Raw genomic sequence first — 6,525 nt, 5'->3', positions numbered from 1 at the left:
ACCTCCTCTACCCGGCTCCTTCTCCACCACGCAGGTCGATGCACAGTCTCCTACTAACTGTATGTACAAACTCTGTTCTTCCTCAGTACTTTCCACCACGACCAGCCCAGGAGTGAGTCCCAGCGTCCGCAGCCCGGTCTTCTCCTCATCATTCAGCCACTGACTGTATTCACTTCTGCAGCTCGACACCCGGTCCCACTTCTACCTGATTATTCATTTCCTTGTTATATTTCACTGTAATTAAACTTAGCACTGCTTGCACTGAAGTCAGCCACCTGGGTCCGTCATATTTTTGTGACTCGCTCACCCCTGTGTTCGAGCCGGTCTTACAAATTTCTTAGAACTGCATAAACTACTCAAATCTATCCAAAATACCTATATCTGCCAAATAACTAATAGCAACTCTATATACAGTATTGTCTTACAATTCCAGCAATCAGAGTGAGGGCAGGGATGTGAATATAAAGGCTGAAGACCAGAGGATAATAAGTGACAGGTGGAGACAATGAATGGTGATTAGGAACCGGGGTAAAGCTGGGGCAGGAGAGGTGATACAGGGAAGGAAACTAACCAAAATAAAAGCACCAAACAGGAAGCAAGTCCACAGACCATAACAGGTCTGGCCAAGAGAGCAGCAAAGGTTCCCTCAGATTACTACAGTAAATACAACATCCAGTTGTAATATAATTATAATAAAATCAAGGTCGGTACAGTTTACATGCATAAGCAAGTACAACTTTAAAATGAACAATCACTTGGACCAATAGTACCGTTTTCTTGGCTCTTTAAAATTGACTCAAATTCCAGAGCAGCCTATGTGGGTTCCCTCTGGGTACTCTGGCTTCCTCCCACAGTCCAAAGACACAAAAGATGCATGTACCCCTCTAAGTTTCAGCTTAGAGGCAAGCTTTTCAATATGCGGTCTGAATGACATTCTGATCACTGATAATACCCAAATACTTATGTGTCCTTTGCGTTGAATAAAAAAAATGTAATTAAATAACTGGGGTAATTGAATTATTTAATTACCCCAGGGTGAAAGTTAGACCTGCTGGTGATGGAAGCTTTTTATTTTCTGGGCAGCCAGTCTGAAACCATACTTTTTATAATGCGTGTTGTTGTGGATCTTCCATTTGCCTCCACTTTTATCTGGAGTCTATCCTGTATCAGGCTGAGACAGAGTCTTTGTGCTGAGAGCCCTTTCAAAAAATGAGTGTTATACAAAAGCTGCACAGAGAAAGAAAAAAGCAGAGGTCAGAAAGAGTGAATACAACAAGAAGAAGCCAGAAATGAAGTAGTGAAATGTGGACTGAAGCCCTGAAAGCTCGAGTGTTTACATAGAATCTCTCCATAAAGGCTGTGCTACTTCCAAACAGAATGGATCTCTAATGACAACCTATCAGCTCTGCTATCAGGCGGGAACACTTTGTTGCCCAGCAGCAGAAACTGAATACGTTTCACAGCGATTCATTTCATCTACTTCATTCCAGCTGAGCTATTTCACAACACAGCCTCCAATTTTTGGCTCATATTTTTTTGATTACTTTTCCTTTCGAAAATCTTTTCCCACAAGCCCCTGTGTGTGTTAACTGCCTCTATTTTAGTGTCGTCGATAGGCCAGTCAGTCCCTGCTTTAAAACATCAAGGGAGCTGCAGCAAGCAGTCGAGCTCTGCTCCAGCAGGCATGATGGTAACTAGAGGAATGCCTGGAAGTCTAGACTAATTAGCAAACGTTTGCTTTGTTTGCAATCCACAAGGGTCCCAATGAAGCAAACAAATAATATGCTAAACTCACTGAGGAGTAAACAGATAAATATTGTAGATTCACTCTCTGTCTTTTGACTGAGACTTAAGGTTTTCTCTGGTAAGATGAGGGCTAAAATAACACTGCTTTGTACACCAAAGGTGAAGTTCAGCTTTGCAAACACACACAGCAACATAATGCCACCAAACACAACATATAGTAAGTGAGGCAAAAACTACCACAGCAGTGTAATACAACATAGAGATAGGTAAGGTAAAGTAAGGTAGGACTTTATTGATCCCACAACATGTTCCAGCAGCAATAGAGAGTATGCAACAAAACACCATAAGAACACCACACACATATCATGAGAAATAAATTCCAAGTACGTAAAAACCAGACAAAATATAATATTTGAGAGACAATCAAGAACAAGAATAATCCTTCCACAATTAATTCCTAAGAAACAAATCAAAAATACCTAAAACAAGACAATATAAAGTATTCGAGAGAAATCAAGGACACAATTTTACATATGTGCATATTAACCATTCATTTTACCTCCAGGATTTGAGTATTGCACCTCAGTTGACTATTACACAGTCCCTCATACTTTCACCTAGCTTATCCCTGCAGTGATGGCTGTGAGGAACGACCTACGGTAACGCTCCTTCTTACACTGGGGATGTAACGGTCTCGTGCTAAAAGAACTGTTCAAAGCATCTACTGTGTGGTGCAGGGGATGGGAGGGGTCGTGCATGATGGATGGTAGTTTTACCAGCATCCTTCTGTCCGCCACCTCCTCAATGGAATCCAGGGGGCAGCCCAGGACAACAAGTGGAGGCTGCTCTGGCCCTTCCTGTACAGGGCATCTGTGTTGTTCGTCCAATCCAGTTTATTGTTGAGGTGGACACCCAGGTGTTTAAAGGTGTCCACAATCTCAATATCTGAGCGCTGAAGGCTCACCGATGTTAGTGGCAGTGATTTCCGGGACTCTCTCCAGACTAAGACTCAGGTTAAACATGTACAGGACCACCTCACTGAGCTGGTCTGCAAACTCCCTGAGGACCCTGGGGCTGATGTGGTCAGGGCCTGTGGCCTTCCTGGCCTTAATCCTCCTTAACTCCTTTGTGACCTGGTCTGCCGTGAGGCGGAGGGGGCTGGTGGGCAGTGACTGCTCAGGAGCTGTGGGGTGTTGAGAAACTCCTGTGACAGTGGGAGGAGGGGCAAGGTCTGGCTGAGGTGTGAGTAGCTGCGGCTACAAGGAGACACTGACCTAGAGAGGTAAATCAGGGGGGCTAGCAGGGTGGGGGCTGAGGACTGGGTAGAGTCAAATCTGTTAAAAAAAAAAACAGATTCAATTCATTTGCCATGACCCGGTGACCATCCCCACTCTTTCTGTGGCCCGAGATGTGTTTCAGACCTCTCCACACCTCACGTACATTTCCACGCTCTGCTCTAGCTTCTTCCTGTAATGTAATGTGGACATGGTGGAATATAGCACAGCATTTAGTCAAAACTGAAGGTAACTAACAGTTAAATGCATTTTCATCCACAGTTTGTGCACATTTCAGTTTGTGCTTAATATCTTCCATATTGTTTTCTTTGTTTTAGGTTTTACTAGTACGCTTTGGACCCAAAGTGTAATGTCAGAGTGTAAACACAGTGCAATACCTCAGTCCTGTACAGACTGCAATCACCCAGCCCAGAGCTGTTCAAGCACATAAAAATTGGGTGCACACACTGGATGGACAGCAAGAGGATGAGGAAAATTGTGCAGAATCTGACTAAATAATTGCTTCCACAAATGCATCTGTTCTCTCAACAAAGACTTTCTGATGGGTGTCTTCTTCTGTAATCTAGTTTATGTGGGTAAAATACCTGAAGCACCTCTTTTGCTTAAATTTGCTGAATTATCAAAGTTATAATGATAATTTATATTTATTTCTCAGTCTCTTTATCAAGATGCAACCAGAAAATGCAAGAAATATATACTGTATTTAAAACCATTCAGAACAAACTGGTTTCTACAGTCCAAAGTTAGTATTTAGTGTGACCTCTCTGAGTTTTTTGGGGGAGACTGTCTTGAGGTCTTGAAACCATGACAGACCATCCTCACTGAAGGCTGCTACACTCATTCTTCCACCTCTGTTTAGCTCTTCTCACATATTGTTGATGACTGGACCTGAACATTTTAAAACTTTGATTTATCAGTCCATAATCTTCTTCTTCACTCCAGTATTTGTGAGCTTTTGCACACCTGAGCCTTTTCTCCTTGTCCCGCTTCTGAAAAAGTGATTTCTTGGCTGCTGTGCTTCCACAAAGGTCATTCCTGAATGAGCTTCTTCAGACTTTGGATGGATCAACTTGGCGCCCAGGTGAAGCGGCCAGATGCTGAACCATGTCCTTGTCTCTCAAGGAATAAACTCAGATTTTGACAGTTTTCTTGGTCTTCCACTCCTGTTTTTGTCCTTGACCTCTTCTGATTTTTTATATGCCTTTAGAACAGCTTGAGTACCACATCTGGTGTATCCAGTTTGTTGGCTGATTTTTGTGTTTTTTAATATTGTGCTCATATTCCTGTATTTTCTAGTTGTATTTTGAGAAATAAATATACAGTCATCATAACATTGCTGAAACAACAAATCTAATGGCGGCCTAAGACATTTACACAGTACATTATGTACGTTTGTAATGAACTGGTCCAGATGTGACTAATACCACAGAAATATAAAGTTTGAACTTAATCAAATAACATATTGAACTTAGGTCTTATAGCATTTGTTGCTGCACCTACTCTTTATGTGTTCATCTGTCTGGAGTCTGTGTATTGTATCTTCACCATTAGATCTTAGCTTTATTATGAGCACAGTGTTTTATGTAAAAATAAGAAAAAGAATCACCATTTAGGAGCACTCTGGCATTAAAAGAAAGAGGCTCTCAGGTTTACCAATTACCTTTTAGCAAATTAGCTCCTAAGAAAAATGCCCACGCTTTGTTACACTGATTAATGTGATTTTACTGGGCTCCTCAATATGAAAGCCCTCAAAACACCTCATTAATGGTATGTTTTGCAGATGCACAGAAGCTGCTTCTTTATTGGTGTTAGGCCTGGTCCTTTCTCAAATTAATGCTGGAGCTTACAGTGAGGTCCATAAACTGGTTTCCTTGGGTTTCTGTGGAAGCACAGAGCACTGACCCCAAACCCATCTAACACTTTTGGGATGACCTGGAGCACAGACTGTGAGGCAGTACTTATCATCCGACATCGGTGTTGGACCTCACTAATGATGTTGTGGCTGTTACAGTAGTAGATTAATAATCATTGTTTTAGAATGAGTCATCCGTAGATGAAATACTACACTATATGTTCATCCATATGCTTTTGCACATCATTTTATACCTTGATAAGACCTGTTTAGAAAACATATACCTGCATATTTATGTGACACAAACATTCCCCAACATTAATAGATGATATACAATTTTATAACAACAGTAGTAAATGTAGGCAGTGCTGGGTATAAAGACAAGAACTGAAACATAGTTTTACTGACTAGTAATTGCATTTACACAAAAGCCTGAAAATGACTCTCAGTCAGGCTTCACTGGCCAAAATACTTCAGTGCTAATCACTATCATCTTCTTTTAATTGCTTTCTTGAAGAAATAAATTCAAAGAAAACCCCTGAGCATAAAAGATATGTAATCTCTTCATCCCAAATGCAATCCTGAAGAAGTAAATAATTCCTATTCAATTAGGTGAACATAGAATTTACATCTATGGGGAATTCCTCATTGTCTGATTGTATCTGAAGTGTGCAGCCGGTGCAGCCTGAGAATCCAGACAGAGACAAACTGTTATGAAGTAGTCTGACTCTGGAGGGAGAGGAGAGGCAGGAGACTAATGCAGCCAGACACGTGATTGGTGTTACTCCTCATCTCTTCACAGTTGCGTGCCATCATGGCTGATGATCAGTCACTGCACCTCACTGCAATCCTTAGCTCTCAGACTCTCACTGAAAATCTGTCTGAAGTTCCCCTGGTCCTCATATATCTGCCTGCATAATGTTCTCATCAGTTCCCACCCACAGGACAGGCCATTCGTATACTGTGTGACACCACCTCATGTATCACTATCACAGAGCACACTGGTCACTCATCTGAGGCTGAAAGTCTAATAGGGCCATTGATTCAGTAGTATGAGAAGTTAGCAGTGGGTGTGGATCTTACAGAAGTAATACTGTAAGTGCTAGTCATGAGTTCTTTCAAAGTCATCTCAGCATTTTCTAATCAGACATCCTTAAGATGACATAGTCTGCCAGTGTTTTCTATGACTGCTTTCTGATTTCCCCCTGCCTCTGGCATGGTTAAGGTTTGGTCCTAATCACAGTTTGGCTAATGAGCAGGCCTGTGGTTTCCAAGCACTTTTGCTTGTGACCGTTTTCAAAAAAGCAATAATAATTATTATAATTATTAAAATTATTAGTATTAATTTTAGCCAACTGTACCTACAGTAAGTAAAGGATCTGAGCACTTCTTCCACCTCTATAATGTTGCCATGGAGTCAAATATTTAGCTGTAAGCTACAACTTGAAGCCTGTTTTTCAGTCTTTATTTATTTACATTAAAAACATGTCAAATTAACTTTTAGCATTGCAGCTCCTGTTTGCAATATGTCCATGGATGTGGAAGCGGCGCAATGACAGATTTTGTTATGAGGACTATCTTTTGTCAGTGATTTAGCAATGTGAACCAGGCCTTATTGCCAGACATTTTTAA

This window comes from Monopterus albus, unplaced genomic scaffold (assembly GCF_001952655.1).
Source record: "Monopterus albus unplaced genomic scaffold, M_albus_1.0 scaffold154.1, whole genome shotgun sequence".
NCBI classification, from domain to species: Eukaryota; Metazoa; Chordata; class Actinopteri; order Synbranchiformes; family Synbranchidae; genus Monopterus; species Monopterus albus.
The sequence above is the reverse complement of the archived record's forward strand: the minus strand, read 5'-3'. Positions refer to the sequence as shown.